Raw genomic sequence first — 10,608 nt, forward strand, 5'->3', positions numbered from 1 at the left:
TGTCCATAAAAGTTATGAACAGAATCGGTGACAAAGGGCAGCCCTGGCGGAGTCCAACCCTCACTGGAAACGAGTCCGACTTACTGCCAGCAATGCAGACCAAGCTCTGGTCAGTCTTCGTGTCGTAAATTCAATATCTTTTTTGGGCCAAGAAGTCGACTTCTACATGCTACCCGGCTTTCAGATAGGTACAATATTGTTTTTTGGATTGTGTATAGTTTAGTTCTGCACAAACTTTATTTCTTATGTTTCTTGGTAAACTTTTTTCTGCATCACCTGCTGTCAGAAAAAATCCTTTAACAACAAAGGCCCTTGAGCATGAAACTGACGTGTATATGGAGCTATGGCAGCAGACTGAGAAGGGGGAAGGAAACAATGGACCAGATTGTATACACAAAACCTATAAACACAGGAGCACACATACAAACTAGCTATGTCTTATTGAGATGTTGCACTACACAAACTACTTTTTCAGTTTTTATTTGTTTATGACATGCTTAAATGTTGAGGATTTTTTTTTTTTAATTCTGAGCTGGGGGCATTGCCAATTTTTGCTTCTTTTTTTTTTTCCAGTGAAACAAATGCAGCTAAGTTGAGTTGTAATAGTATAAGCTTCATTAAAAAAAAAAAAATAACAGCAGTATGTTTGAAATGGGGCAGGATTTAAGATCTCCATGGTAATAAGGAAACATTGCTCACTGAATGGGCCAGAACTTGGCCAGCTAAATTTTTTTCATTTAACAGTGTATAGTGTATGGGCCAGTAATGGGCCTGACATGGCCCACTACTGTTTGACCTGACAGTCATGAAGTATATGGGCCTTGGGCCGTGGTACCAGCTGTTGTTGTCGTCCTTTAAAGTTGCGTGTAAGAAATAACCTGTTTTGTCAACTAGTGCTTGTTGCAAACTTCATATTTACATTTATTTGTCAAAATCATAGCTTGAGTTACTGCACCCTCTCTCCAAATAAATGAATGAATGAATTAATTTTTTTTTTTAAATGGTGCGACCAACCCTTATAACACTGAGCCCAAAATTGCTCCCACTGTTGGTCAGTGGTGTGTGGATGGATATGAATGGGTCATGGGATACGAGTGGTCAGAAGACTAGAAAAGCGCTCTGGTCCATAAGACTGAGTCCCCACCTTCCCGTGCCAGTCGTTTCAGGTTGTTTTTCACAGCTTTGAATACTCTAGATCAGGGGTGGGCAATTCATTTTTACCAGGGGCCACATGAGGAAACTGAATTGTGTCTGAGGGCCACCAACTTTCTTCCATCGTAAAATGCTCTAAATTAAATATTTTGAATAGCTGGAACTGATTATCAGAAGAATAAAGCACTCAGTAAATGTTTATATTAGGTTATGTAAAATTGTGGTGTATAGGTCAAGTAGAAAAAACAATTATTGAATCCTAAAATGAAAGAGAAAATGTCTTAAGTTTTTGTCTTTGTCAATATCTGTCATACATGAACTCACTTTTACCGATTGAGAGTGCTGGCAGACTGCCAACACTCCTGAATATGGAGGGAATCTCCCATTCTTTAAACCCTTTCTCCCGCTGTTCTCCTGGCTTGTGATTTCTCCTGATAGTCCCCAAAATTTAAGTTTGCTTCTGTGAGCTCTAATATTTTACTAAGTCAAATCAAGTCCCGTACTTGGGCGTTATATCGAAAACTCAGAAACCATCCACCCCTCTCTCTTAGTTGGTTTGATCCAGAGACGCTGCAGGAGACCTCAGAGACAGATAACTGTGCTGCACTTGTTGATGAATAGTTGATCAGAGCCTTAGCTGTTTTCTATCTTTCTTTTTTTGGTGTTGACACGACATGTCGTGAGTTAAACTAGCGTAGCTCTGCTCTAACGTAGCATCCTCTTCAATCAGGAAAGTTTAGAGCAGCGTGAATTTTATAGTGAGAAGGCTGACTCTAAAATAGTGAAACGCGTATCTTTGTAAAGTTCTGTCCGTCTCTGGTGTGTGATGTGCATACGCGCTGCGCGTGTACGCGACGACACTCTCTCTCTCTCTCAGAACAGTAGAGAGTTCAGGTGGAGGAGACTGACTGTGCCAGTGAAAGAGAGGGAGAATTCAAACCACAATGTCTTGTTCAGTGCTTGTGATAGATGGAGTACTAAGACATATGCACCCGCACGGGTTTTATGTTTATGATTGGCCTCACGCGGACCGGACAGGGACGTACAAAGGGCCGGATGTGGCCCACGGGCCGTAGTTTGCCCAGGTCTGCTCTAGATGTATATTTCTTCGAGAGATGTGAGCAGCAAAATGTTTGAGCCAGCGTGTCAGAATCAGTCCCTCCTGATTACATTATCTCCCCAAACCTTTCACAGTCTCCTCATTAAAGAGCAACGAAACGCCGTCATTAACCCCAGCTCTGTCACCCTGACTGATTACACCTCTGCTCAGCTTGAGCTTTGACGATGCAAAGTTTATAATTACCAGGATCAGGAGAAATGTCAGTCATCTGAGGTCTGTAATTGCTCTCAGTCTCAAGGTTAAACCAGGCCACCCAAGGGAAAACAGCACCTGTCTGCACGGGTCTGCAGGGCTTTACAGCAGTAACCTTTCCCAGGTTAGCACGATGACCCACTGAAAACGAAGCTACACCAGGAAGTGACCTCTTCTCATGAGTCAGAGGATATGAAGCAGACTTATTGGAGTCCAACCTGCTGAATAAAAGTCTGTCCTCAAACAACCAAACAACACCACCAGAGGGTTCATATCAACTCATGCTGAAACCACTGCTTCTGATGACACAGGTTCACATCAACTGAGTATGACACAAAAACTTGATTTTCCAAAAGCTTTTACACATCACTGACTCTTTAAGACAGCACATGAAAAATGTGGAAATGTGAGTAAAGACATACTTTTAGAGACAACGTTAAAGCAACATCAGCTGAAAGATTTTGATGTCATGTTGGGATTTCAAGGTGCACAGTAACCTCCTCACTCCCATTGGCACATCATCTGAACTACTTCAGGTTATTGTTACTTAGATGAAACAGCCTCATATTCAGAGGACTGATGAGGTGGCTCTTTGTGGACGCACAGTCATCATCTATGGGACACTTCTCTGCCCCACACTGAGGAGAAAGTACGACCCTCCAAACAGCTCCTCTCCTGTGATGGATTGTTCCTCAGTGACATTATTATCTGTCAGTCAGTTTGTGACATCAGGACACAGACTGACAAATGTATCTGATTCTCCTATTTCTACACCAAAGGAGCCACATGCAGGTAGGGAATTTATTTAATTTTGAGAAATGCATTTATTTATGTGAAATTCAGATAACATGCTTTGAAGATAAATGTTCATTGCTGTAACTAATGTTTCTCATAAAATATTCTGATATTCTTTGAATCTGATTTTATCAGTCTAAAAGAAAGGAAGAAATTCAAAAAGATTTTGAACCAAATGACCCTAAAATGCAGAGAAAAACATTGATGTCTACAGCAGACTGACTCGTTCAGAACAGCAACAGTTGAATACACTTTAAGGGCCTATTCACACCTGGACTGTTTGGTCCACTTTAAACATACCAGGGTTCATTTCCCACCTTGGTGCGGACTTTTCATGCAGGTGTGAATAGACACAGATAAGCCCTGGTGCGGACCAAACAACCGGACCAATGGTCCATCTGAACTAACTACAGGATACATGCACCTTTTGGGCCTATAAAGCCACCGTAACCTAACAGTCTTTGGTTCATACCTGATCCTCCGTCTTCTGTTTAGCCACGCTGTCATTAGCATGTTGTGGGTCAGGACAGGCAGAGCATAGCGTCTCCTTGCTGCGCGCATTCGTCTTCGCTGTTCCAAAATTGTAAACGGTGTTGTTAAGCTGCTTTGAAGGAGCTGCTCTTGAAACTGAAAATGATTTTGCAGCTCTAATAAGAGCACAAACACACGTTTACCTCCATTTCTGGGTCTGTATTCTGTGTGCTGCCCTTTGTCAGTGCTGTCCAATGAGAGCACTGATCGTCACACACGTGGATGTGTTTACAGAATATAGTCCACTTGCAAAAAGTACAATCTGAAAACAAACAGCACCAAATGAAAGAAAATAAAATTCGCTTTTGGTCCGGACCAAACAAGTGGACCAAAGGACTTTTCTGGTCTGAATACATTTTTTTTTACATTTTATTTCATCAGTACAATGTCATAACTTCTGGGAAGGTAAATTATTTATTTATTAGATGTATCCTTTTTAGCCGCGTTTCCACCAAGCAGTCCGGTCAGTTTGTCTCGGTACGGTCCGCTTTTAGCGGCGTTTCCACTGACTCCTCCGGGGCCGGATCTTTAAAAACTAAGACCAGCCATCCCACTTTTTGGGACCCTTTCGTGTGGGTGCCAGACTGAACCGATCCGCTCTCAGAAGGTGGAGCAACACACTGCAGACTGTTGATTAGTCAAAAGAATCGTCACTTACCCTGACAGCGGCTGCATTTCTCCTGGCGGCACACAGACTTCTCTGAAACGAAGCTTGATTGCACTTTGTAACAGAGAGTTACATGAAAATCACAGAGAGGACGAAATGCAGCATGTCTTCCATCCGTGCTCTTTGTTTACTGTGTCGCGTTTTCTTCTTTGTTGGATTTAATAGCGGGGTAAGCTGCTACGGCGTCGCGCTATTGTTTACCAGCTGTGGCTTCCGGCATCCGGCTTACATGCCGCCCACCACGAGAGGGCACAGTTTGCTGTGGAAACGCAAACGGGATCAGACTTAACTGTCCCAAACCGTCCCAAACCATACAGAACCGACCCGGACTGCTTGGTGGAAACGCAGCTTTTGAGACACAACATCTGTTTCTGCCATAATGAAAAAGCTTAACTCAATGAAGATTCATTCTTGTTCAAACAGATAAAGAACTGAAGAACCACAGAGACTAATATATAAATAAACACACGGTGAACCAGTACAGGTGAGAATGGAGACAGAGGTGAAACTCATGGACAATCATGACAGCAGGGTAAGAGACACGGATATTAGAAGAATATTAATGAGACACAAGACAGGTCTACAAGACGTATAAACACAGGGAGCAGACGCTACCTTTCTGTCTGTAAGTCAGCCATGCCTTATATGGACAAATCTCATACGTTAAATTGCATGAGTAAATGAATAAATAAATACATAGTGTGTGTCCATAGAATAATGAGTTACCTTGACCTAAACTGTTTTTGGATCAGTCTGTAAACATGTTTTTATTTCTGCTGTCAAGGTCGGCTGAATGAATGTTTGTGTATGTGGTTTTCTGTGCCTCTGCAGCCAGCCTCTAGTGGATACTTGAGGTACTGCAGTTTCTTACACTTCTTTTACACTTCGGCCAAGGCTTCATATTCTAAGCCCAGAGGTTGCCTCATGGTTTGCAGTGACACAGAAAGCACAGATCTACGAAATGAGCTAGAGGAAGAGTCATTCATCATTCAAAAAGAGCTGCTGTGGCTCAGTGGTCGGGTCTGAGGTTCAAGCCACAAGCTAAAGTGTCCTTGGGCAAGCCACTGCACCACCAATTACTTCTCCTATTGTTCACTGTTACATGAATGTGTATGAATGAGATTAGCTAATAGTGATTGTTGCAGCTTCAGCTTTTGACTTGTTGGTGAAGGTTTCAGCCCATGTGTTGTCATAGAGAAATAACACCATTTCACTACATGTTATGCATTCACTATCACAAATTACCTTTCTAGGTTAGACCTGAACTGTTTTTGAAACTGTACTGATACTCTGAGGGGTAAAAGTGGTGCTGTTCTGAGAGAAAGACTGTAATTTGCAGTAACTGTTCTGTTTTGATATTATAAACATAGTTTTCTGTTCTGTAGGATGAGTGCCGTGTCCATGCCAGCTTGACATTTTGAAGCTGGGTTAATGTTAATGTTTGACATTGATGTCGAACAGGTAGCTGTGATAAAGAAAAGATTGTTGATTTCTCCAGCTTTAGCCTCAGAAGCTGTCTGAAGCTGTGATTTCTCTGGGTTTCTCTCAACAACATGCTTCAGATTGTTTTATGCTCGTGCTCTGCTGTGTGCCTTTCATGTGTCTTTGACATCAAAGGATGTTCAAGCCTTTTTAGTGCCTGAGCTCAGTGTTTCCCACTCTATGGTATACTAGACTGTTTCCTGGGGAATACACACACTCTGAGTTCAGTATTCCCTCAAATATACCAAAGGAAACGCAAAGGAGCTGGGATTAAATATAGAACATAAAAAGAGACACTGAAAGACACTGTGATGCAGTGACACTGTCACTAACAGCAATGCACACACACATACACACACCAAACTTTCCCTGTTTCTCACAGCGTTTCATTCACCCAATCATGCCATTATCCCGCTCTGTTCAGAGTTTTAAGGATGCACACTTTGAGCTCCAACACTGTTTGGACAAACATTTCTTTAGTTCTGTTCAGTTGCTGGCAGAAACGGAGCACATCTGGTAAACCTGATTAACAGACCTAATCAAAATCTTAAGACCAGTTGAAAAATTGCTAGAATTAACCTTTTGCACATTTGGATCTTAATGAGGTTTTAAGTAAAGCTGCAATATGTAAAATCAAGAAGAGGGAGTGTGACAAAAAAGCACTTTGAAAAAGTAATTTATTGAAAACAAGAAGTAAACTGGAATAGGCTGTTTATCAGCTGATCAAAAGTTTAAGACCATCACTCGAAAAATTACAAAAACCTCTCCAAACCAGAACAAAAGTTTTTCTCAGTAGGACTCAGTCATGCTCCACCGTTCTTGTTAATCACTTCACAAATTGGTTTGGGCATGCTTGATGCAAGTGTTCCCAGAAAGCTTTTGGGAACATTTCTCCAAGTGTTGAAGATGGCTTCATGAGGGCATCAACTGTCTGGAACTGACGGCCATTTTTATAAACTTCCCTCGCCATCCATCCCCAAATCTTCTCTGTTGGATTTAAATCAGGGGAACATGTGGGGTGGTCTAAAGAGTGATGTTATTCTCCCTGAAGAAGTCCTTCATCAAGCCAGCATTGTGACCTGCAGCGTTGTCCTGTTGAAAAACCAGCTGTTCCCACACAGACCAGGGCCCTCAGTCATGAAGGATGCCCACTGCAACATCTGCACGTAACCAGCCGCCGTTTGACCACCCTGCACCACCTGAAGCTCCAGTGTTCACTGAATGAAAAAGCCCCAGATCACGATGGATCTCCTCGTCATGTCAGTAACATTGGAGCCATCTAGACCATCAAGGTTACATTTTTTCTCTTCAGAGGATAAAACTTTTTCCACCTTTCAGTGTCCCATGATGCTCCCTGGCAAAGTCTAAATGGGCAGTTTTGTGGCATTGAAGGAGATCTCTTCTCCTCCAGCTGCTGTGGGTGGTTCTTCAGGTCTTCTTGGGCCTGGTTCAGGGCAGCCTTCAGTTTTTTCAGACTCTGAAGAAGCTCAAACGATCGCAGGGAAAGATTGGTACAAGGTAATTAGTATTTCTAGGACTCAGATATTTATTAATTAAACCGTACCTCCCTTTAAACAGCTCTATGGTTTAGTACCTGTTAAGAAGAAACAGGAAGTAAGAATTTACCATTTTTCCAACACCACTAAGTGTAATATCTCTCTCTTTTGTTTATGTCTGTATACCTGCTTGTTTTTTAACTTGCTGATTTATCTATGCACCATTTTCATCCATCCTTTGTTTTTGCACCTAAAGACTGTCATCCAATTTCATTGTTGTTGTTGCAATACAATTCTATCCAATGCAGCTTTTGTGTTACAAAACCGAATGTCCATCATTCTGTCTTTTTTCAAAAGGAGACATAAGTTAAATACTAGTGGGGGAAAAATCCTCTATCCTTGACATCCAGATACGTCAAGATAAAAGTCAAGAACAGGCACGTCTCAAGTCAGACATCGACCCACCTACAGGCAGTGTAGTGCAGGCTCTCCCCTTTTGAAAGTCCCCATTAATCAAGACAATTAACCTGTGGCTAAGTCCCGCCCACAAACCAGAGGAGCCAATCACAGTGCATATAGCCTGCTGATACACTCAGACATTCTCTGCCCATACATCCATTGGAATACATTGCAGTAGGTCGGTTTTCATTCGGTCTCATAAAGTTTTCTTTAACATTAGAACCACCACTGCAGTCTCACAGACTGTTTGGGATTCTCCTTAGCATTAGCTAAAGTTAGCCTAAAGTTAGCTCCTAGCTGTGTTGTACATCATGTCTCTTTGTTTGTTGGGACTTCATTGGCCTGTTTTGTTACAATTTTTGTTTTTTGGTGATCGTACATCTCTGTTAGCTGTTGTCCAAAGGGCTTTAGTTAAACTAACGTTAGCTTCTGGAGCTTAGCTTCTTTAGCTTATCTGTAATAGCTGATAACAAAGGTTGTCAAACATGCTGAATGATTCAGTGTAAATCCTGTCGCTCCAAACTAACAGAGACACACTCTTGGTAAAGATGGTGAAAAGGAGGTTATATTTTTGTCCTGACCAATGCTGATCCTCTGTCTTGTTGTCTGAGATGCTGATGCTAACCAGATGCTGTTTATCAGGTTTGCTCTGGGAGCTGTAAATTTAGTCTGTAACTGAAGCTTTTTATCAACCTCTTCAGCAATAAAATGATTCATATCTCCCTCCAATGTGGACTTTAGAGCCTTTGGGTAACTTCTAGATGATTTGTGATCTTTCTGTTTCCAAAAATCATCAACAGCATCCTGTGAAAGTTTCCTACTGTGACACCAACCATAGCTCCTGTCACTCAATGTTAATTGTTTGCACAAGTGAGTGGAGGGGGCGGGGCTTAGCCAGAGGTCAATTATGTAATACAGAGAAAACAGAAATTGCAACACGTTCACACCATGTTACTCTTGGTGGGCATAACTGGTGAGGTCATAGATAGACCCAGTTGGTCAAATGACGTGTCAATCTTTAGGACTACAATGTTGACACTGTAGTATTGAGATCTGAAACACCTTGCAGAATCTACCAGGCACTGTATTTAAATCCTAAACAAAACAGCTTGTGGGCAGGCTGCTGCCATTAATGGGTTGAAGTTATGACATGATGGAGCACAGACACAAATTGCTGCACTTTTTAGTCTACAGTTGTCTAAAATTGAGTTGATTGGATCACCATAGAGAGTTTCAGTTTCACATGTGACACCAACGACTACTCACCAACTACAAGCAGTTCCACCGGTTGTCAGAAGCTGATATATTTCTGAAAGCTTTGATGAACTATATAAGAAGACCCTATGATACATTTTTAAAAAATCCCATATTTCTTTGAGCATTATGTTTTTTTTTGTTATGCATGGAGGCTCCCAACCTCCTGGGGGCCCTCAGCGACACACTCTGCTGGCCCAGATTTAAGTGGCAGAACATGTTGAAAGGAAATGGAGGAACGTGACAAAGAAAGTTAGGGGATCCATCATGTCAAGTGATGATAAAGGTTTTTTTTTTCCTGGGCCTCTCCGGGGCTCTTTGGAGTACCACTGGGCTGCTTTTCATCATCCTCCTCATGTGCATGCAAGCTAATATCCAGAGACTTCTCAGTGGAGTGACTGGCTGCTGCTTGTTGGCACTGACAGTGGGCCTGAGCTCACTAAAGCCTCTGAAGCAGAGAAATGGAAGCCCGGGCTTGGACGTGACTCTCCTCAGCTGGGGGGGTTGGATACATTAAATTGCTCCCAGCAGGGGTTGATGGAGGATAAAACTGAAACGCAGCCAAGGACCGTGTAGCAGCTGCGGCGTGGTTTGCACACAACCATAATCCTTAATTCTGAACATCCATATTTGATATTTGTGATCCTGTCTCATCTGACGCTGTGTGTGAAATTCATTATCATCATGTGTGTGTGGAGATCAGAAGAAGGGGGAGAAAGCCAGGGAGAAAGGGGAAATCATGCATTCATATGTGAAGTGTGAAATGAATGACTTTAATCTGGTCCTGCTACTTATCTGTGGGTGTGAGCGTGGATTTCTGCAGATCATAGAACTTCATTTCACATCCAATCCCACAGAAGATGAAATGAATGATTCACTCCATAAAAATGCGGTCATTATAAACCAAATGACTTGGAGAGTAAACTGTGACATACTTATCTCCACATGTGAGGAAGCGGTGCCCTGAAACAGACACAGATATCTTTGTGAGGGAAAACATCGTTTTGAGGTAAGAAAGGTTTTTTTTTTTTCTCCAATTATTATTTTTTTGATTACCCAGCCTGCTTTGTGGCTGAACTCATCAAACATAGGTCATGTTGTCATTATGTGTCTGTTTAGCTGTCTTTGTTCAGATTGTTTCTGGTAATTTTTTAGCTGTTAGCTGTCAGCCAAGCTAGCTCATCACCAACACAGTCAGGGGATACCCCTACCTTTCAGTCAGTGCATAGTATCACACTTTGTTTATCTTTATGATTTGTAAATTTTAGTATTTTAGAGATTTTCCCTTTTTTTTGCATTCAAATTTTAAAAATCCCACTGAAAGTTCTGCTTGAGTCATTGTACTAATGTCATTTTATGCATCAAAGGGTCAGATTTAACATTATTATGGTGACTTAGAGGAAAAATCAGAGTATCGAGATATAGCCTAAAAATATTGAGATATTGGATTTTGGCCATAT

Source organism: Halichoeres trimaculatus, unplaced genomic scaffold (assembly GCF_033239565.1).
Source record: "Halichoeres trimaculatus isolate MK-OKI-2021-1 unplaced genomic scaffold, fHalTri1.1 fHalTri1_scaffold_18, whole genome shotgun sequence".
In the NCBI taxonomy this organism is placed as follows: Eukaryota; Metazoa; Chordata; class Actinopteri; order Labriformes; family Labridae; genus Halichoeres; species Halichoeres trimaculatus.